Here is a 21,510-nt window from a genome sequence, read left to right as displayed (position 1 = left end):
AGTGAGAGAAGGCCGGAGCCAAGGCAAGGGTAGGCCGGAACAAGGGCTAGAGCAGGCCTGAGACAGGGCGAGGCCAGAGCCAGAGCGAGAGTAGGCCACAGCCAGAGTGAGAGTATGCCGGAGCAAGGGCGAGGGCAGGCCAGAGCCAGGGCAAGGGCAGTCCGGAACTAGAGCGAGAGCAGGCTGGAGCCAAGGTGAGAGCTGGCTGGAGCCAAGGTGAGGGCAGGCCAGAGGCAGAGCCAGGGCAGGCCAGAGCGAGAGCAGGCCGGAGCCAAGGCGAGGGCAGGCCAGAGCCAGTGTAAGAGCAGGTCGGAGCCAAGGCGAGGCCTCGCAGGCCAGAGCGAGAGCAGGCCGGAGCCAAGGCGAGGGGAGGCCTGAGCGAGAGCAGGCCAGAGCGAGAGCAGTCCGGAGCCTAGGCAAGGGCAGGCCTGAGCCAGAACGAGAGCAGGCCTGAGCCAGAACGAGAGCAGGCCTGAGCCAGAGCAAGAGCAGGCCGGAGCCAAGGCGAATGCAGGCCAGAAAAAGAGCGAGATCAGGCCAGAGTCAAGACGAGGGCATGCCAGAGCCAGAGGAAGAGCAGGCCGGAGCCAAGGCATCGGCAGGCGAGAGCCAGAGAGAGAGCAGGCCGGAGACAGAGCGAGGGCAGGCCAGAGCGAGAGCAGGTCGGAGCCAGGGCGAGAGCAGGCCGGAGCGAATGCGAGGGCCGGCCGGAGCTAGAGCAAGGGCAGGCCCGAGCCAGAGAGAGAGCAGGCCTGAGCCAGAGCGAGAGCAGGCCTGAGCCAAGGCAAGAGCAGGCCGGAGCCAAGGCGAGGGTAGACCAGAACGAGAGCAGGCCTGAGCAAGGACGAGGGCAGGCCGGAGCCAGGGCGAGGGCAGGCCAGAGTCAGAGCGAGAGCCGGCCAGAGCTAATGCAAGGGCAGGCCAGAGCGAGAGCCGGCCAGAGCTAAGGCAAGGGCAGGCCAGAGCCAGAGAGAGAGCAGGCCTGAGCCAAGGCATGGGCAGTCCAGAGCCAGAGAGAGAGCAGGACGGAGCCAGGGCGAGAGCAGGTCGGAGTCAAGGCTAGATAGAGCAGGCCGGAGCCAATGCAAGGGCTGGCTGGAGCTAGAGCAAGGGCAGGCCGGAATCAGGGCGAGGGCAGGCCGGAGCCAGAGCGCAGGAGTCAGGGTGAGGGCAGGCCAGAGCCCGAGCAAGAGCAGGCTGGAGTCAAGGCGAGAGCAGGCCGGAGCCAAGGTGAGGGTAGGACAGAGCCAGAGCGAGAACAGGCCGGAGCAAGGATGAGGGCAGGCAGTAGCCAGGGCGAGGGCAGGCCAGAGTCAGAGCGAGAGCAGGCCGGAGCTAAGGCAAGGGCAGGCCAGAGCCAGAGAGAGAGGAGGCCGCAGCCAGGGCGAGGGAAGGCCAGAGCGAGAGCAGGTCGGAGCCAAGGCTCGAGAGTAGGCCCCAGCCAGAGCAAGGGCAGGCTGGAGTCAGGGTGAGAGCAGGCCGGAGCCAAGGCGAGGGCAGGCCGGAGCCAAGGCGAGGGCAGGCCAGAGCCAGATCCAGAGTAGGCTGGAGTCAGGGCGAGGGCAGGCCAGAGTCAGAGCGAGAGCAGGCCGGAGCCAAGGCGAGGGCACGCCAGAGCGAGAGCAGGCCAGAACCAAAGCGAGAGCAGGCCGGAGCCAGGGCGAGGGCAGGCAAGAGCCAGAGCGAGGGTAGGCCAGAGCCAAGGCAAGGGCAGGCCAGAGCGAGAGAAGGCCGGAGCCAAGGCAAGGGTAGGCCGGAACAAGGGCTAGAGCAGGCCTGAGACAGGGCGAGGCCAGAGCCAGAGCGAGAGTAGGCCCACAGCCAGAGTGAGAGTATCCCGGAGCCAGGGCGAGGGCAGGCCAGAGCCAGAGAGAGAGCAGGCCGGAGCCAGGGCGAGGGCGGGCCAGAGCCAAAGCGAGAGCAGGCCGGAGCCAGGGAGAGAGCAGACCGGAGCTAAGGCGAGGGCAGGCCGGAGCCAGAGCGATGGCAGGCCGGAGCCAAGGCAAGGGTAGTCCGGAACTAGAGCGAGAGCAGGCCGGAGCCAAGGTGAGAGCTGGCTGGAGCCAAGGCGAGGGCAGGCCAGAGGCAGAGCTAGGGCAGGCCAGAGCGAGAGCAGGCCGGAGCCAAGGCGAGGGCAGGCCAGAGCCAGTGTAAGAGCAGGTCGGAGCCAAGGCGAGGGCAGGCCAGAGCGAGAGCAGGCCGGAGCCAAGGCGAGGGGAGGCCAGAGCGAGAGCAGGCCAGAGCGAGAGCAGTCCGGAGCCAAGACAAGGGCAGGCCTGAGCCAGAACGAGAGCAGGCCTGAGCCAGAGCAAGAGCAGGCCGGAGCCAAGGCGAAGGCAGGCCAGAACAAGAGCGAGATCAGGCCAGAGTCAAGACGAGGGCAGGCCAGAGCCATAGGAAGAGCAGGCCGGAGCCAAGGCATCAGCAGGCGAGAGCCTGAGAGAGAGCAGGCCGGAGCGAATGCGAGGGCCGGCCGGAGCTAGAGCAAGTGCAGGCCCGAGCCAGAGAGAGAGCAGGCCTGAGCCAAGGCAAGAGCAGGCAGGAGCCAAGGCGAGGGTAGACCAGAACGAGAGCAGGCCTGAGCAAGGACGAGGGCAGGCCGGAGCCAGGGCGAGGGCAGGCCAGAGTCAGAGCGAGAGCCGGCCAGAGCTAAGGCAAGGGCAGACCAGAGCCAGAGAGAGAGCAGGCCGGAGCCAAGGCATGGGCAGTCCAGAGCCAGAGAGAGAGCAGGCCGGAGCCAGGGCGAGAGCAGGTCGGAGCCAATGCAAGGGCTGGCTGGAGCTAGAGCAAGGGCAGGCCGGAATCAGGGCAAGGGCAGGCCGGAGCCAGAGCAAGGGCAGACAGGAGTCAGGGTGAGGGCAGGCAGGAGCCCGAGCGAGAGAAGGCTGGAGCCAAGGCGAGAGCAGGCCGGAGCCAAGGTGAGGGTAGGACAGAGCCAGAGCAGGCCGGAGCAAGGATGAGGGCAGGCAGTAGCCAGGGCGAGGGCAGGCCAGAGTCAGAGCGAGAGCAGGCCGGAGCTAAGGCAAGGGCAGGCCAGAGCCAGAGAGAGAGGAGGCCGTAGCCAGGGCGAGGGAAGGCCAGAGCGAGAGCAGGTCGGAGCCAAGGCGAGAGTAGGCCCCAGCCAGAGTAAGGGCAGGCTGGAGTCAGGGCGAGGGTATGCCGGAGCCAGAGCGAGAGCCAGCCGGAGCTAAGGCGAGAGCAGGCCGGAGCCAGGACGAGGGCAGGCCAGAGCCAGAGCGAGAGCCGGCCAGAGCGAGAGCAGGCCGGAGCCTCGGCGAGGGCAGGCCGGAGCCAAGGCAAGGTCAGGCCGGAACCAGGGCGAGAACAGGCCAGAGCGAGAGTAGGCCAGAGCCAGAGAGAGAGCAGGGCGGAGCCTGGGCGAGGGCAGGCTAGAAACAGAGCGAGAACAGGTCGGAGCCAGGACGAGAGCAAGCCGGAGCCAGGGTGAGGGCAGTCCGGAGCCAAGGCGAGGGCAGGCCGGAGCCAGGGCGAGGGCAGTCTAGAGCGAGAGCAGGCCGGAGCCAGGACGAGTGCAGGCCGGAGCCAGGGCGAGAGCGGGCCGGAGCCAATGCGAGGACAGGCCAGAGCGAGAGCAGGCCGGAGCGAAGGCGAAGGCAGGCCAGAACCAGAGCGAGAGCATGCTGGAGTCAAGACAGGGGGCAGACCAGAGCCAGAGTCAGAGAAGGCCGGAGCCAAGGCATGGGCAGGCCAGAGCGAGAGCGAGCAGTTCGGAGCCAAGGCAAGGGTAGGCCAGAGCCAGAGCGAGAGCAGGCTCTCTGAACCAGAGCGAGAGCAGGCCGGAGCCAAGGCGAAGACAGGCCAGAACCAGAGCGAGAGCATGCTGGAGTCAAGACGAGGGCAGGCCAGAGCCTGAGCAAGAGCAGGCCAGAGCCAGGGCGAGGGCAGGCCAGATCCAGAGCAAGAGCAGGCGGGAGCCAGGGCGACAGCAGGCCGGAGCCAAGGCGAGGGCTTGCCAGAGTCAGAGCAAGGGCTGGCCAGAGCAAGAGCAAGCCTGAGCCAAGGCGAGAGCAGACCGGAGCCAAGGCGAGGGCAGTCCAGAGCCAGATCCAAAGCAGGCCAGAGTCAGAGCGAGAGCAGGACGGAGCCAAGGCGAGGGCACGACAGAGCGAGAGCAAGCCAGAGCGAGAGCAGGCCGGGGCCAGGGCGAGGGCAGGCCGGAGCCAGGGCTGGAAAATATAAACTAATGCACTGTAAATTTACCTGTTTCTTGAAAATGTTTGGGGGCAGGCCAGAGCCAAGGCAAGGTCAGACCAGAGTCCGAGCGAGAGAAGGCCGGAGGCAAAGACAGGGCAGGCCAGAGCCAGAGAATGCCAGAGCCACAGCCAGAGCAGGCCCGAGCCAGAGCGAGAGTAGGCCAGAGCCAAGGCTAGGGCATGCGCAAGCCAGAGCGAGAGAAGGCCGGAGCCAAGGAGAGGGCAGGCCAGAGCGAGAGCAGGCCGGAGCCGAGGCAAGGGCAGGCCAGGGCGACGGCAGACCGGTGCCAAGGCGAGAGCAGGCCGGAGCCAAGACGAGGGCAGGCTTGAGCAGAGCCAGGGCAGGCCAGAGCGAGAGCAGGCCGGAGCCAAGGCAACTGCAGGCCAGAGCCAGAGCGAAAGCAGGCCGGAGCCAAGGTGAGGGCAGGCCAGAGCCAGAGCGAGATCAGGCCAGAGCTAGAGCAGTCCGGAGCCAAGGCAAGGGCAGGCCAGAGCCAGAGAGAGAGTCGGCCTGAGCGAGAGCAAGAGCAGGCCGGAGCCTAGGCAAAGGCAGGCCAGAACCAAAGCAAGAGCAGGCCGGAGTCAAGTTGAGGGCAGGCCAGAGCAAGAGCAGGCTGGAGCCAAGGCGAGGGCTGGCCGAAGCCAGAGCAAGGGCAAGCTGGAGCCAGAGTGAGAGCAGGCCGGAGCCAGGGCGAGGGCAGGCTGGAGCCAGAGTGAGGGCAGGCCGGAGCCAGTTAGAGGGCAGGCCAGAGCCAGTTAGAGGGCAGGCCGGAGCCAAGCCGAGGGCAGGCCGGATCCAGGGCGAGAGGATAACGGAGCTAAGGCGAGGGCAGACCAGAGTCAGAGCGAGAGCAGGCCGGAGCCAAGGCGAGAGCAGGCCGGAGCCAGGGCGAGGAAAGCGAGAGCAGGCTGGAGCCAGGGCGAGGAAAGCGAGAGCAGGCTGGAGCCAAGGCGAGGGCAGGCCAGAGCGAGATCAGGCCGGAGCCAGGGCAAGGGCAGGCCAGAGAGAGCGAAAGTAGGCCAGAGCCAAGGCTAGGGCAGGCGAGAGCCAGAGTGAGAGAAGTCCGGAGCCAAGGCGAGGACAGGCCAGAGCCAGAGCGAGAGCAAGCCGAAGACAAGGTGAGGGCAGGCCAGAGCCAGAACGACAGCAGGTCAGTTCCAGATCGAGAGCAGGCCAGTGAAAGCGCGAGAGAATGCCGGAGTCAGGGCGAGAGCAGGCCGGAGAAAGGGCGAGGGCAGGCCAGAACGAGAGCAGGCCGGAGCCAGGACGAGGGCAAGCCGGAGCCAGGGCGAGAGCAGGCCGTAGCCAAGGCGAGGGCAGGACAGAGCTAGAGCCTGAGCAGGCCGGAGCCTGGGCGAGGGCAGACCAGAGTCAGAGCGAGAGCAGGCCGGAGCCAAGGCGAGGCCGGAGCCAGGGCGAGGGCAGACCAGAGTCAAAGCGAGAGCAGGCTGGAGCCAGGGCAAGGGCAGGCCAGAGAGAGAGCGAAAGTAGGCCAGAGCCATGGCTAGGGCAGGCGAGAGCCAGAGCGAGAGCAAGCCAGAGACAAGGTGAGGGCAGGCCAGAGCGAGAGCAGGTCATTTCCAGATCGAGAGCAGGCCTGTGCAACAGCGAGAGAATGCCGGAGTCAGGACGAGGGCAGGCCAGAGTGAGAGCAGGCCAGAGCGAGAGCAGGCCGGAGCCAGAGCGAGAGCAGGCCGGAGCCAAGTCGAGGGCAGGCCGGAGGCAGAGTGAGAGCAGGCCGGAGCCATGGCAAGGGCAGGCCGGAGCCTGAGCGAGAGCAGGCCAGAGCCAAGGCGAGGGCAGGCCAGAAGCAGAGCCAGGGCGGGCCAGAGCGAGAGCAGGCCGGAGCCAAGGCGAGTGCAGGCCAGAGCGAGAGCAAGAGCAGGTCGGAGCAAAGGCGAGGGCAGGCAAGAGCGAGAGCAGGCCAGAGCGAGAGCAGGCCAGAGCCAGAGCAAGAGCAGTCTGGAGCCAGGGCAGGCCAGAGCCAGAGCTAGAGCAGGCTTGAGCCAGAGCAAGGGCATGCCGGAGCCAAGGCGAAGGCAGGCCAGAACCAGAGCGAGAGCAGTCCGGAGTCAAGACGAGGGCAGGCCAGAGCAAGAGCAAGAGAAGGCCGGAGCCAGGACGAGAGCAGGCCGGAGCCAAGGCGAAGGCTGGCCGTAGCCAGAGCAAAAGCAGGCCGGAGCCACAGCGAGGGCAGGCTGGAGCCAAGGCGAGCAGCGCAGGCCGGAGCCAAGGCGAGGGCAGGCCAGAGCGAGAGCAGGCTGGAGCCAGGGCGAGAGGAAGCCGGAGCCAAGGCGAGGGCAGGCCAGAGCCAGATCCAGAACAGGATGGAGCCAGGGCGAGGGCAGGCCAGAGTCAGAGCGAGAGCAGGCCGGAGCCAAGACGAGGGCACGCCAGAGCGAGAGCAAGAGCAGGTCGGAGCAAAGGCGAGGGCAGGCAAGAGCGAGAGCAGGCCAGAGCCAAGGCGAGGGCGGGCCAGAGCGAGAGCAGGCCAGAGCCAGAGCGAGACCAGTCTGGAGCCAGGGCAGGCCAGAGCCAGAGCTAGAGCAGGCTTGAGCCAGAGCAAGGGCATGCCGGAGCCAAGGCGAAGGCAGGCCAGAACCAGAGCGAGAGCAGTCCGGAGTCAAGACGAGGGCAGGCCAGAGCCAGAGCAAGAGAAGGCCGGAGCCAGGACGAGAGCAGGCCGTAGCCAGAGCAAAAGCAGGCCGGAGCCACAGCGAGGGCAGGCTGGAGCCAAGGCGAGCAGCGCAGGCCGGAGCCAAGGCGAGGGCAGGCCAGAGCGAGAGCAGGCTGGAGCCAGGGCGAGAGCAAGCCGGAGCCAAGGCGAGGGCAGGACTGAGCCAGATCCAGAACAGGATGGAGCCAGGGCGACGGCAGGCCAGAGTCAGAGCGAGAGCAGGCCGGAGCCAAGACGAGGGCACGCCAGAGCGAGAGCAGGCCAGAGCGAGAGCAGACCGGAGCCAGGGCGAGGGCAGGCCAGAGCCAGAGCTAGAGTAGTCCAGAGCCAAGTCAAGGGCAGGCCAGAGTCAGAGCGAGAGAAGGCCGGAGTCAAGACGAGGGCAGGCCAGAATCAGAGCGAGAGCAGGCCGGAGTCAAGGCGAGGGCAGGCCAGTGCAAGAGCAGGCCGGAGCCAGGTCGAGGGCAGGCCAGAGCAAGAGCAGGCCGGAGCCAGGGCGAGAGCAGGCCGGAGCCAAGGCGAGGGCAGGCCAGAGCCAGATCCAGAGTAGGCTGGAGTCAGGGCGAGGGCAGGCCAGAGTCAGAGCGAGAGCAGGCCGAGCCAAGGCGAGGGCACGCCAGAGCGAGAGCAAGCCAGAACCAAAGCGAGAGCAGGCCGGAGCCAGGGCGAGGGCAGGCAAGAGCCAGAGCGAGAATAGGCCAGAGCCAAGGCAAGAGCAGGCCAGAGCCAGAGCGAGAGAAGGCCGGAGCCAAGGCAAGGGTAGGCCGGAACAAGGGCTAGAGCAGGCTCAGGGCGAGGCCAGAGCCAGAGCGAGAGTAGGCCACAGTCAGAGTGAGAGTATGCCGGAGCCAGGGCGAGGGCAGGCCAGAGCCAGAGAGAGAGCAGGCCAGAGCCAGGGCGAGGGCAGGCCAGAGCGAGAGAGAGAGCAGGCTGGAGCCAAGGCGAGGGCAGGCCAGAGCCAGATCCAGAGCAGGACGGAGCCAGGGCGAGGGCAGGCCAGAGTCCGAGCGAGAGTAGGCCGGAGCCAAGACGAGGGCACGCCAGAGCGAGAGCAGGCCAGAGCGAGAGCAGACCGGAGCCAGGGCGAGGGCAGGCCAGAGCCAGAGCGAGAGTAGTCCAGAGCCAAGTCAAGGGCAGGCCAGAGTCAGAGCGAGAGAAGGCCGGAGTCAAGGCAAGGGCAGGCCAGAACCAGAGCCAGAGCTGGCCGGAGTCAAGACGAGGGCAGGCCAGAACCAGAGCGAGAGCAGGCCGGAGTCAAGACAAGGGCAGGCCAGAGCAAGAGCAGGCCGGAGCCAAGGCGAGGGCAGGCCAGAGCCAGTGTAAGAGCAGGCCGAAGCCAAGGCGAGGGGAGGCCAGAGCGAGAGCAGGCCAGAGCGAGAGCAGTCCGGAGCCAAGGCAAGGGCAGGCCTGAGCCAGAACGAGAGCAGGCCTGAGCCAGAGCAAGAGCAGGACGGAGCCAGGGCGAGGGCAGGCTGGAGCCAGGGCAAGAGCAGGCCGGAGCCAGGGCAAGAGCAGGCCGGAACCAGGGCGAGGGCAGGCCGGAGCCAGTTAGAGGGCAGGCCGGAGCCAGTTAGAGGACAGGCCAGAGCCAGTTAGAGGGCAGGCCGGAGCCAAGCCGAGGGCAGGCCGGATCCAGGACGAGAGGATAACGGAGCTAAGGCGAGGGCAGACCAGAGCCAAGGCGAGAGCAGGCCGGAGCCAGGGCGAGGAAAGCGAGAGCAGGCTGGAGCCAGGGCGAGGAAAGCGAGAGCAGGCTGGAGCCAAGGCGAGGGCAGGCCAGAGCGAGATCAGGCCGGAGCCAGGGCAAGGGCAGGCCAGAGAGAGCGAAAGTAGGCCAGAGCCAAGGCTAGGGCAGGCGAGAGCCAGAGCGAGAGAAGTCCGGAGCCAAGGCGAGGACAGGCCAGAGCCAGAGCGAGAGCAAGCCGAAGACAAGGTGAGGGCAGGCCAGAGCCAGAACGACAGCAGGTCATTTCCAGATCGAGAGCAGGCCAGTGCAAGCGCGAGAGAATGCCGGAGTCAGGGCGAGAGCAGGCCGGAGAAAGGGCGAGGGCAGGCCAGAGCGAGAGCAGGCCGGAGCCAGGACGAGGGCAAGCCGGAGCCAGGGCGAGAGCAGGCCGTAGCCAAGGCGAGAGCAGGACAGAGCTAGAGCCTGAGCAGGCCGAAGCCTGTGCGAGGGCAGACCAGAGTCAGAGCGAGAGCAGGCCGGAGCCAAGGCGAGGCCGGAGCCAGGGCGAGGGCAGACCAGAGTCAAAGCGAGAGCAGGCTGGAGCCAGGGCAAGGGCAGGCCAGAGAGAGCGAAAGTAGGCCAGAGCCATGGCTAGGGCAGGCGAGAGCCAGAGCGAGAGCAAGCCGGAGACAAGGTGAGGGCAAGCCAGAGCGAGAGCAGGTCAGTTCCAGATCGAGAGAGCAGGCCTGTGCAACAGCGAGAGAATGCCGGAGTCAGGACGAGGGCAGGCCAGAGTGAGAGCAGGCCAGAGCGAGAGCAGGCCGGAGCCAGAGCAAGAGCAGGCCGGAGCCAGAGCGAGAGCAGGCCGGAGCCAAGGCGAGGGCAGGCCGGAGCCAGGGCGAGGGCAGGCCAGAGTCAGAGCGAGAGCCGGCCAGAGCTAAGGCAAGGGCAGACCAGAGCCAGAGAGAGAGCAGGCCGGAGCCAAGGCATGGGCAGTCCAGAGCCAGAGAGAGAGCAGGCCGGAGCCAGGGCGAGATCAGGTCGGAGCCAATGCAAGGGCTGGCTGGAGCTAGAGCAAGGGCAGGCCGGAATCAGGGCGAGGGCAGGCCGGAGCCAGAGAAAGGGCAGGCAGGAGTCAGGGTGAGGGCAGGCCGGAGCCCGAGCGAGAGAAGGCTGGAGCCAAGGCGAGAGCAGGCCGGAGCCAAGGTGAGGGTAGGACAGAGCCAGAGCGAGAGCAGGCCGGAGCAAGGATGAGGGCAGGCAGTAGCCAGGGCGAGGGCAGGCCAGAGTCAGAGCGAGAGCAGGCCGGAGCTAAGGTAAGGGCAGGCCAGAGAGAGAGGAGGCCGTAGCCAGGGCGAGAGCAGGTCGGAGCCAAGGCGAGAGTAGGCCCCAGCCAGAGTAAGGGCAGGCTGGAGTCAGGGCGAGGGTATGCCGGAGCCAGAGCGAGAGCCGGCCGGAGCTAAGGCGAGAGCAGGCCGGAGCCAGGACGAGGGCAAGCCAGAGCGAGAGCCGGCCAGAGCAGGCCGGAGCCTCGGCGAGGGCAGGCCGGAGCCAAGGCAAGGACAGGCCGGAACCAGGGCGAGAACAGGCCAGAGCCAGAGCGAGAGTAGGCCAGAGCCAGAGAGAGAGCAGGGCGGAGCCTGGGCGAGGGCAGGCTAGAAACAGAGCGAGAACAGGTCGGAGCCAGGACGAGAGCAGGCCGGAGCCAGGGCGAGGGCAGTCTGGAGCCAAGGCGAGGGCAGGCCGGAGCCAGGGCGAGGGCAGTCCGGAGCTAGAGCGAGAGCAGGCCGGAGCCAGGCGAGAGCAGGCCAGAGTGAGAGCAGGCCGGAGCCAGGACGAGTGCAGGCCGGAGCCAGGGCGAGAGCAGGCCGGAGCCAGGGCGAGAGCGGGCCGGAGCCAATGCGAGGACAGGCCAGAGCGAGAGCAGGCCGGAGCCAAGGCGAAGGCAGGCCAGAACCAGAGCGAGAGCATGCCGGAGTCAAGACGGGGGCAGACCAGAGCCAGAGTCAGAGAAGGCCGGAGCCAAGGCAAGGGCAGGCCAGAGCGAGAGCAAGCCAGAGCGAGCGAGAGCAGTTCGGAGCCAAGGCAAGGGTAGGCCAGAGCCAGAGCGAGAGCAGGCCGGAGCCAAGGCGAAGACAGGCCAGAACCAGAGCGAGAGCATGCTGGAGTCAAGACGAGGGCAAGCCAGAGCAAGAGCAGGCCAGAGCCAGGGTGAGGGCAGGCCAGATCCAGAGCAAGAGCAGGCGGGATCCAGGGCGACAGCAGGCCGGAGCCAAGGCGAGGGCTTGCCAGAGTCAGAGCAAGGGCAGGACGGAGCCAGAGCAAGAGCAAGCCTGAGCCAAGGCGAGAGCAGGCCGGAGCCAAGGCGAGGGCAGTCCAGAGCCAGATCCAGAGCAGGCCAGAGTCAGAGCGAGAGCAGGTCGGAGCCAAGGCGAGGGCACGACAGAGCGAGAGCAAGCCAGAGCGAGAGCAGGCCGGGGCCAGGGCGAGGGCAGGCCGGAGCCAGGGCTGGAAAATATAAACTAATGCACTGTAAATTTACCTGTTTCTTGAAAATGTTTGGGGGCAGGCCAGAGCCAAGGCAAGGTCAGACCAGAGTCCGAGCGAGAGCAGGCCGGAGGCAGCAGAGCCAGAGCGAGAGCATGCCAGAGCCACAGCCAGAGCAGGCCCGAGCCAGAGCGAGAGTAGGCCAGAGCCAAGGCTAGGGCATGCGCGAGCTAGAGCGAGAGAAGGCCCGGAGCCAAGGAGAGGGCAGGCCAGAGCGAGAGCAGGCCGGAGCCGAGGCAAGGGCAGGCCAGAACCAGAGCGAGAGCAGGCCAGGGCGAGGGCAGACCGGTGCCAAGGCGAGAGCAGGCCGGAGCCAAGATGAGGGCAGGCTTGAGCAGAGCCAGGGCAGGCCAGAGCGAGAGCAGGCCGGAGCCAAGGCAACTGCAGGCCAGAGCCAGAGCAGGCCGGAGCCAAGGTGAGGGCAGGCCAGAGCCAGAACGAGAGCAGGCCAGTGCCAGAGCTAGAGCAGTCCGGAGCCAAGGCAAGGGCAGGCCAGAGCCAGAGAGAGAGTCGGCCTGAACGAGAGCAAGAGCAGGCCGGAGCCTAGGCGAAGGCAGGCCAGAACCAAAGCAAGAGCAGGCCGGAGTCAAGACGAGGGCAGCCCAGAGCAAGAGCAGGCTGGAGCCAAGGCGAGGGCTGGCCGAAGCCAGAGCAAGGGCAAGCTGGAGCCAGAGTGAGAGCAGGCCGGAGCCAGGGCAAGAGCAGGTCGGAGCCAGGGCGAGGGCAGGCTAGAGCCAGAGTGAGGGCAGGCCGGAGCCAGTTAAAGGGCAGGCCAGAGCCAGTTAGAGGGCAGGCCGGAGCCAAGCCGAGGGCAGGCCGGATCCAGGGCGAGAGGATAACGGAGCTAAGGCGAGGGCAGACCAGAGTCAGAGCGAGAGCAGGCCGGAGCCAAGGCGAGAGCAGGCCGGAGCCAGGGCGAGGAAAGCGAGAGCAGGCTGGAGCCAAGGCGAGGGCAGGCCAGAGCGAGATCAGGCCGGAGCCAGGGCAAGGGCAGGCCAGAGAGAGCGAAAGTAGGCCAGAGCCAAGGCTAGGGCAGGCGAGAGCCAGAGCGAGAGAAGTCCGGAGCCAAGGCGAGGACAGGCCAGAGCCAGAGCGAGAGTAGTCCAGAGCCAAGTCAAGGGCAGGCCAGAGTCAGAGCGAAAGAAGACCGGAGTCAAGGCAAGGGCAGGCCAGAACCAGAGCCAGAGCTGGCCGGAGTCAAGACGAGAGCATGGACAGAATCAGAGCGAGAGCAGGCCGGAGTCAAGGCGCGGAGCCAGGTCGAGGGCAGGCCAGGCAAGAGCAGGCCGGAGCCAGGGCGAGAGAAGGCCGGAGCCAAGGCGAGGGCAGGCCAGAGCCAGATCCAGAGTAGGCTGGAGTCAGGGCGAGGGCAGGCCAGAGTCAGAGCGAGAGCAGGCCGAGCCAAGGCGAGGGCATGCCAGAGCGAGAGCAGGCCAGAACCAAAGCGAGAGCAGGCCGGAGCCAGAGCGAGGGCAGGCAAGAGCCAGAGCGAGAGTAGGCCAGAGCCAAGGCAAGGGCAGGCCAGAGCCAGAGCGAGAGAAGGCCGGAGCCAAGGCAAGGGTAGGCCGGAACAAGGGCTAGAGCAGGCTCAGGGCGAGGCCAGAGCGAGAGTAGGCCACAGCCAGAGTGAGAGTATGCCGGAGCCAAGGCGAGGGCAGGCCGGAGCCAGAGAGATAGCAGGCCTTAGCCAGGGTGAGAGCTGGCCGGAGCCAGGGCGAGAGCAGGCCGGAGCCAAGGCGAGGGCAGGCCGAAGCCAGTGCGAGAGCAGGCCGAAGCCAGTGCGAGAGCAGGCCGGAGCCAAGGAGAGGACAGGCCAGAGCCAGAGCGAGAGCAGGCTGGAGCCAGGGCGAGGGCAGGCCAGTTCCAGAGCGAGGACAGGCCGGATCCAGAGCGAGGGCAGGCCAGAGCGAGAGCAGGCATGAGCCAAAGCGAGGGCAGGCCGGAGCCAGAGAGATAGCAGGCCGGAGTCAGTGCGAGAGCAGGCCGGAGCCAGTGCGAGAGCAGGCCGGAGCCAGTGCGAGAGCAGGCCGGAGCCAGGGCGAGAGCAGGCCGGAGCCTAGGCAAGAGCAGGACAGAGCCAGAGCGAGAGCATGCCAGAGCCTGGACGAGGGCAGGCCGGAGCCAGTGCAAGAGCAGGCCGGAGCCAAGGAGAGGACAGACCAAAGCCAGAGCGAGGGCGGGCCGGAGCCAGGTCGAGGGCAGGCCGAAGCCAAGGCAAGGGCTGGCCGGAGCCAGAGTGAGGGCAGGGCGGAGCCAGGGCGAGGGTAGGCCGGAGCCAGAGCGATGGCAAGCCGGAGCCAAAACGAGAGTAGGCCAGAGCCAGAGCGAGAGAAGGCCGGAGCCAAGGCGAGGGCAGGCCAGAGCGAGAGCAGGCCAGAGCCAGGGCAAGGGCAGACCGGAGCCAGGGCAAGGGCAGACCGGAGGCAGGGAGAGGGCAGGACCGAGCCAGAGCGAGAGCAGGCCGGAGCCAAGGTGAGGGCAGGCCAGAGCAAGAGCAGGCCTGAGCCAGGGCGAGAGCAGGCCAGAGCGAGAGCAGGCCAGAGCCAGGGCAAGGGCAGGCCACAGCCAGAGCAAGAGAAGGCCGGAGCCAGGGCGACGGCAGCCCAGAGCCTGAGCGAGAGCAGGCCGGAGCCAGGGCGAGGGCAGGCCAGAGCCAGAGCGAGAGTAGTCCAGAGCCAAGTCAAGGGCAGGCCAGAACCAGAGCGAGAGCAGGCCGGAGTCAAGACGAGGGCAGGACAGAGCAAGAGCAGGCCGGAGCCAAGGCGAGGGCAGGCCAGAGCCAGTGTAAGAGCAGGCCGAAGCCAAGGCGAGGGGAGGCCAGAGCGAGAGCAGGCCAGAGCAAGAGCAGTCCGGAGCGAAGGCAAGGGCAGGCCAGAGCCAGAACGAGAGCAGGCCTGAGCCAGAGCAAGAGCAGGCCGGAGCCAGGGCGAGGGCAGGCTGGAGCCAGAGTGAGGGCAGGCCAGAGCCAGGGCAAGAGCAGGCCGGAGCCAGGGCGAGGGCAGGCTGGAGCCAGAGTGAGGGCAGGCCGGAGGCAGTTAGAGGGCAGGCCAGAGCCAGTTAGAGGGCAGGCCGGAGCCAAGCCGAGGGCAGGCCGGATCCAGGGCGAGAGGATAACGGAGCTAAGGCGAGGGCAGACCAGAGTCAGAGCGAGAGCAGGCCGGAGCCAAGGCGAGAGCAGGCCGGAGCCAGGGCGAGGAAAGCGAGAGCAGGCTGGAGCCAGGGCGAGGAAAGCGAGAGCAGGCTGGAGCCAAGGCGAGGGCAGGCCAGAGCGAGATCAGGCCGGAGCTAGGGCAAGGGCAGGCCAGAGAGAGCGAAAGTAGGCCAGAGCCAAGGCTAGGGCAGGCCAGAACCAGAGCGAGAGCATGCCGGAGTCAAGACGGGGGCAGACCAGAGCCAGAGTCAGAGAAGGCCGGAGCCAAAGCAAGGGCAGGCCAGAGCGAGAGCAAGCCAGAGCGAGCGAGAGCAGTTCGGAGCCAAGGCAAGGGTAGGCCAGAGCCAGAGCGAGAGCAGGCTCTCTGAACCAGAGCGAGAGCAGGCCGGAGCCAAGGCGAAGACAGGCCAGAACCAGAGCGAGAGCATGCTGGAGTCAAGACGAGGGCAGGCCAGAGCCAGAGCAAGAGCAGGCCAGAGCCAGGGCGAGGGCAGGCCAGATCCAGAGCAAGAGCAGGCAGGAGCCAGGGCGACAGCAGGCCGGAGCCAAGGCGAGGGCTTGCCAGAGTCAGAGCAAGGGCAGGCCGGAGCCAGAGCAAGAGCAAGCCTGAGCCAAGGCGAGAGCAGGCCGGAGCCAAGGCGAGGGCAGTCCAGAGCCAGATCCAGAGCAGGCCAGAGTCAGAGTGAGAGCAGGTCGGAGCCAAGGCGAGGGCACGACAGAGCGAGAGCAAGCCAGAGCCAGAGCGAGAGCAGGCCGGGGCCAGGGCGAGGGCAGGCCGGAGCCAGGGCTGGAAAATATAAACTAATGCACTGTAAATTTACCTGTTTCTTGAAAATGTTTGGGGGCAGGACAGAGCCAAGGCAAGGTCAGACCAGAGTCCGAGCGAGAGCAGGCCGGAGGCAGCAGAGCCAGAGCGAGAGCATGCCAGAGCCACAGCCAGAGCAGGTCCGAGCCAGAGCGAGAGTAGGCCAGAGCCAAGGCTAGGGCATGCGCGAGCCAGAGCGAGAGAAGGCCGGAGCCAAGGAGAGGGCAGGCCAGAGCGAGAGCAGGCCGGAGGCGAGGCAAGGGCAGGCCAGAACCAGAGCGAGAGCAGGCCAGGGCGAGGGCAGACCGGTGCCAAGGCGAGAGCAGGCCGGAGCCAAGACGAGGGCAGGCTTGAGCAGAGCCAGGGAAGGCCAGAGCGAGAGCAGGCCGGAGCCAAGGCAACTACAGGCCAGAGCGAGAGCAGGCCGGAGCCAAGGTGAGGGCAGGCCAGAGCCAGAAGGAAGGCAGGCCAGTGCCAGAGCGAGATCAGGCCAGTGCCAGAGCTAGAGCAGTCCGGAGCCAAGGCAAGGGCAGGCCAGAGCCAGAGAGAGAGTCGGCCTGAGCGAGAGCAAGAGCAGGCCGGAGCCTAGGCGAAGGCAGGCCAGAACCAAAGCAAGAGCAGGCCGGAGTCAAGACGAGGGCAGGCCAGAGTAAGGGCAGGCTGGAGTCAGGGCGAGGGTATGCCGGAGCCAGAGCGAGAGCCAGCCGGAGCTAAGGCGAGAGCAGGCCGGAGCCAGGACGAGGGCAGGCCAGAGCCAGAGCGAGAGCCGGCCAGAGCGAGAGCAGGCCGGAGCCTCGGCGAGGGCAGGCCGGAGCCAAGGCAAGGTCAGGCCGGAACCAGGGCGAGAACAGGCCAGAGCCAGAGCGAGAGTAGGCCAGAGCCAGAGAGAGAGCAGGGCGGAGCCTGGGCGAGGGCAGGCTAGAAACAGAGCGAGAACAGGTCGGAGCCAGGACGAGAGCAGGCCGGAGCCAGGGCGAGGGCAGTCCGGAGCCAAGGCGAGGGCAGTCCGGAGCTAGAGCGAGAGCAGGCCGGAGCCAGGCGAGAGCAGGCCAGAGTGAGAGCAGGCCGGAGCCAGGACGAGTGCAGGGCGAGAGCGGGCCGGAGCCAATGCGAGGAGAGGCCAGAGCGAGAGCAGGCCGGAGCCAAGGCGAAGGCAGGCCAGAACCAGAGCGAGAGCATGCCGGAGTCAAGACGGGGGCAGACCAGAGCCAGAGTCAGAGAAGGCCGGAGCCAAGGCAAGGGCAGGCCAGAGCGAGAGCAAGCCAGAGCGAGCGAGAGCAGTTCGGAGCCAAGGCAAGGGTAGGCCAGAGCCAGAGCGAGAGCAGGCTCTCTGAACCAGAGCGAGAGCAGGCCGGAGCCAAGGCGAAGACAGGCCAGAACCAGAGCGAGAGCATGCTGGAGTCAAGACGAGGGCAGGCCAGAGCCAGAGCAAGAGCAGGCCAGAGCCAGGGCGAGGGCAGGCCAGATCCAGAGCAAGAGCAGGCAGGAGCCAGGGCGACAGCAGGCCGGAGCCAAGGCGAGGGCTTGCCAGAGTCAGAGCAAGGGCAGGCCGGAGCCAGAGCAAGAGCAAGCCTGAGCCAAGGCGAGAGCAGGCCGGAGCCAAGGCGAGGGCAGTCCAGAGCCAGATCCAGAGCAGGCCAGAGTCAGAGCGAGAGCAGGTCGGAGCCAAGGCGAGGGCACGACAGAGCGAGAGCAAGCCAGAGCGAGAGCAGGCCGGGGCCAGGGCGAGGGCAGGCCGGAGCCAGGGCTGGAAAATATAAACTAATGCACTGTAAATTTACCTGTTTTTTGAAAATGTTTGGGGGCAGGCCAGAGCCAAAGCAAGGTCAGACCAGAGTCCGAGCGAGAGCAGGCCGGAGGCAGCAGAGCCAGAGCGAGAGCATGCCAGAGCCACAGCCAGAGCAGGCCCGAGCCAGAGCGAGAGTAGGCCAGAGCCAAGGCTAGGGCATGCGCGAGCCAGAGCGAGAGAAGGCCGGAGCCAAGGAGAGGGCAGGCCAGAGCGAGAGCAGGCCGGAGCCGAGGCAAGGGCAGGCCAGAACCAGAGCGAGAGCAGGACAGGGCGAGGGCAGACCGGTGCCAAGGCGAGAGCAGGCCGGAGCCAAGACGAGGGCAGGCTTGAGCAGAGCCAGGGCAGGCCAGAGCCAGAGCGAGAGCAGGCCGGAGCCAAGGTGAGGGCAGACCAGAGCCAGAAGGAAGGCAGGCCAGTGCCAGAGCGAGATCAGGCAAGTGCCAGAGCTAGAGCAGTCCGGAGCCAAGGCAAGGGCAGGCCAGAGCCAGAGAGAGAGTCGGCCTGAGCGAGAGCAAGAGCAGGCCGGAGCCTAGGCGAAGGCAGGCCAGAACCAAAGCAAGAGCAGGCCGGAGTCAAGACGAGGGCAGGCCAGAGCAAGAGCAGGCCTGAGCCAGAGCAAGAGCAGGCCGGAGCCAGGGCGAGGGCAGGCCGGAGCCAGGGCAAGAGCAGGCCGGAGCCAGGGCGAGGGCAGGCCGGAGCCAGGGCGAGGGCAGGCTGGAGCCAGAGTGAGGGCAGGCCGGAGCCAGTTAGAGGGCAGGCCAGAGCCAGTTAGAGGGCAGGCCGGAGCCAAGCCGAGGGCAGGCCGGATCCAGGGTGAGAGGATAACGGAGCTAAGGCGAGGGCAGACCAGAGTCAGAGCGAGAGCAGGCCGGAGCCAAGGCGAGAGCAGGCCGGAGCCAGGGCGAGGAAAGCGAGAGCAGGCTGGAGCCAGGGCGAGGAAAGCGAGAGCAGGCTGGAGCCAAGGCGAGGGCAGGCCAGAGCGAGATCAGGCCGGAGCCAGGGCAAGGGCAGGCCAGAGAGAGCGAAAGTAGGCTAGAGCCAAGGCTAGGGCAGGCGAGAGCCAGAGCGAGAGAAGTCCGGAGCCAAGGCGAGGACAGGCCAGAGCCAGAGCGAGAGCAAGCCGAAGACAAGGTGAGGGCAGGCCAGAGCCAGAACGACAGCAGGTCAGTTCCAGATCGAGAGCAGGCCAGTGCAAGCGCAAGAGAATGCCGGAGTCAGGGCGAGAGCAGGCCGGAGAAAGGGCGAGGGCAGGGCAGAGCGAGAGCAGGCCAGAGCCAGGACGAGGACAAGCCGGAGCCAGGGCGAGAGCAGGCCGGAGCCAAGGCGAGGGCCGGCCAGAGCGAGAGCAGGCCAGAGCCAGAGCGAGAGCAGTCTGGAGCCAGGTCAGGCCAGAGCCAGAGCTAGAGCAGGCTTGAGCCAGAGCAAGGGCATGCCGGAGCCAAGGTGAAGGCAGGCCAGAACCAGAGCGAGAGCAGTCCGGAGTCAAGACCCTCGAGGGCAGGCCAGAGCAAGAGCAGGCCGGAGCCAGGGCGAGGGCAGGCCAGAGCCAGAGCAAGAGGAGGCCGGAGCCAGGACGAGAGCAGGCCGGAGCCAAGGCGAAGGCTGGCCGTAGCCAGAGCAAAGGCAGGCCGGAGCCACAGCGAGGGCAGGCTGGAGCCAAGGCGAGCAGCGCAGGCCGGAGCCAAGGCGAGGGCAGGCCAGAGCGAGAGCAGGCTGGAGCCAGGGCGAGAGCAAGCCGGAGCCAAGGCGAGGGCAGGCCAGAGCCAGATTCAGAACAGGATGGAGCCAGGGCGAGGGCAGGCCAGAGTCAGAGCGAGAGTAGTCCAGAGCCAAGTCAAGGGCAGGCCAGAGTCAGAGCGAGAGAAGGCCGGAGTATAGGCAAGGGCAGGCCAGAACCAGAGCCAGAGCTGGCCGGAGTCAAGACGAGGGCAGGCCAGAATCAGAGCGAGAGCAGGCCGGAGTCAAGGCGAGGGCAGGCCAGTGCAAGAGCAGGCCGGAGCCAGGTTGAGGGCAGGCCAGAGCAAGAGCAGGCCAGAGACAGGGCGAGAGCAGGCCGGAGCCAGGGCGAGAGCAGGCCAGATCCAGAGTAGGCTGGAGTCAGGGTGAGGGCAGGCCAGAGTCAGAGCGAGAGCAGGCCGAGCCAAGGCGAGGGCACGCCAGAGCGAGAGCAGGCCAGAACCAAAGCGAGAGCAGGCCGGAGCCAGGGCGAGGGCAGGCAAGAGCCAGAGCGAGAGTAGGCCAGAGCCAAGGCAAGGGCAGGCCAGAGGCAGAGCGAGAGAAGGCCGGAGCCAAGGCAAGAGTAGGCCGGAACAAGGGCTAGAGCAGGCTCAGGGCGAGGCCAGAGTGAGAGAATGCCGGAGCCAGGGCGAGGGCAGGCCAGAGCCAGAGAGAGAGCAGGCCAGAGCCAGGGCGAGGGCAGGCCAGAGCGAGAGAGAGAGCAGGCTGGAGCCAGGGCGAGAGCAGGCTGGAGCCAAGGCGAGGGCAGGCCAGAGCCAGATCCAGAGCAGAATGGAGCCAGGGCGAGGGCAGGCCAGAGTCCGAGCGAGAGCAGGCCGGAGCCAAGACGAGGGCATGCCAGATCGAGAGCAGGCCAGAGCGAGAGCAGACCGGAGCCAGAGCGAGGGCAGGCCAGAGCCAGAGCGAGAGTAGTCCAGAGCCAAGTCAAGGGCAGGCCAGAGTCAGAGCGAGAGATGGCCGGAGTCAAGACGAGGGCAGGCCAGAACCAGAGCGAGAGCAGGCCGGAGTCAAGACGAGGGCAGGCCAGAGCAAGAGCAGGCCGGAGCCAAGGCGAGGGCAGGCCAGAGCCAGTGTAAGAGCAGGCCGAAGCCAAGGCGAGGGGAGGCCAGAGCGAGAGCAGGCCAGAGCGAGAGCAGTCCGGAGCCAAGGCAAGGGCAGGCCTGAGCCAGAACGAGAGCAGGCCTGAGCCAGAGCAAGAGCAGGCCGGAGCCAGGGCGAGGGCAGTCCGGAGCCAGGGCAAGAGCAGGCCGGAGCCAGGGCGAGGGCAGGCTGGAGCCAGAGTGAAGGCAGGCCGGAGCCAGTTAGAGGGTAGGCCGGAGCCAAGCCGATGGCAGGCCGGATCCAGGGCGAGAGGATAACGGAGCTAAGGCGAGGGCAGACCAGAGTCAGAGCGAGAGCAGGCCGGAGCCAAGGCGAGAGCAGGCCGAAGCCAGGGCGAGGAAAGCGAGAGCAGGCCATTTCCAGATCGAGAGCAGGCCAGTGCAAGCGCGAGAGAATGCCGGAGTCAGGGCGAGAGCAGGCCGGAGAAAGGGCGAGGGCAGGCCAGACAGAGCGAGAGCAGGCCGGAGCCAGGACGAGGGCAAGCCGGAGCCAGGGCGAGAGCAGGCCGTAGCCAAGGCGAGAGCAGGACAGAGCTAGAGCCTGAGCAGGCCGAAGCCTGTGCGAGGGCAGACCAGAGTCAGAGCGAGAGCAGGCCGGAGCCAAGGCGAGGCCGGAGCCAGGGCGAGGGCAGACCAGAGTCAAAGCGAGAGCAGGCTGGAGCCAGGGCAAGGGCAGGCCAGAGAGAGCGAAAGTAGGCCAGAGCCATGGCTAGGGCAGGCGAGAGCCAGAGCGAGAGCAAGCCGGAGACAAGGTGAGGGCAAGCCAGAGCGAGAGCAGGTCAGTTCCAGATCGAGAGAGCAGGCCTGTGCAACAGCGAGAGAATGCCGGAGTCAGGACGAGGGCAGGCCAGAGTGAGAGCAGGCCAGAGCGAGAGCAGGCCGGAGCCAGAGCGAGAGCAGGCCGGAGCCAGAGCGAGGGCAGGCTGGAGCCAGAGTGAGGGCAGGCCGGAGCCAGTTAGAGGGCAGGCCAGAGCCAGTTAGAGGGCAGGCCGGAGCCAAGCCGAGGGCAGGCCGGATCCAGGGTGAGAGGATAACGGAGCTAAGGCGAGGGCAGACCAGAGTCAGAGCGAGAGCAGGCCGGAGCCAAGGCGAGAGCAGGCCGGAGCCAGGGCGAGGAAAGCGAGAGCAGGCTGGAGCCAGGGCGAGGAAAGCGAGAGCAGGCTGGAGCCAAGGCGAGGGCAGGCCAGAGCGAGATCAGGCCGGAGCCAGGGCAAGGGCAGGCCAGAGAGAGCGAAAGTAGGCTAGAGCCAAGGCTAGGGCAGGCGAGAGCCAGAGCGAGAGAAGTCCGGAGCCAAGGCGAGGACAGGCCAGAGCCAGAGCGAGAGCAAGCCGAAGACAAGGTGAGGGCAGGCCAGAGCCAGAACGACAGCAGGTCAGTTCCAGATCGAGAGCAGGCCAGTGCAAGCGCAAGAGAATGCCGGAGTCAGGGCGAGAGCAGGCCGGAGAAAGGGCGAGGGCAGGGCAGAGCGAGAGCAGGCCAGAGCCAGGACGAGGACAAGCCGGAGCCAGGGCGAGAGCAGGCCGGAGCCAAGGCGAGGGCCGGCCAGAGCGAGAGCAGGCCAGAGCCAGAGCGAGAGCAGTCTGGAGCCAGGTCAGGCCAGAGCCAGAGCTAGAGCAGGCTTGAGCCAGAGCAAGGGCATGCCGGAGCCAAGGTGAAGGCAGGCCAGAACCAGAGCGAGAGCAGTCCGGAGTCAAGACCCTCGAGGGCAGGCCAGAGCAAGAGCAGGCCGGAGCCAGGGCGAGGGCAGGCCAGAGCCAGAGCAAGAGGAGGCCGGAGCCAGGACGAGAGCAGGCCGGAGCCAAGGCGAAGGCTGGCCGTAGCC

Source organism: Phyllobates terribilis, unplaced genomic scaffold, assembly GCF_046119375.1.
Source record: "Phyllobates terribilis strain yellow unplaced genomic scaffold, ASM4611937v1 Scaffold_55__1_contigs__length_8800988, whole genome shotgun sequence".
Classification (NCBI taxonomy): domain Eukaryota; kingdom Metazoa; phylum Chordata; class Amphibia; order Anura; family Dendrobatidae; genus Phyllobates; species Phyllobates terribilis.
This window is presented reverse-complemented; position numbering follows the sequence as displayed.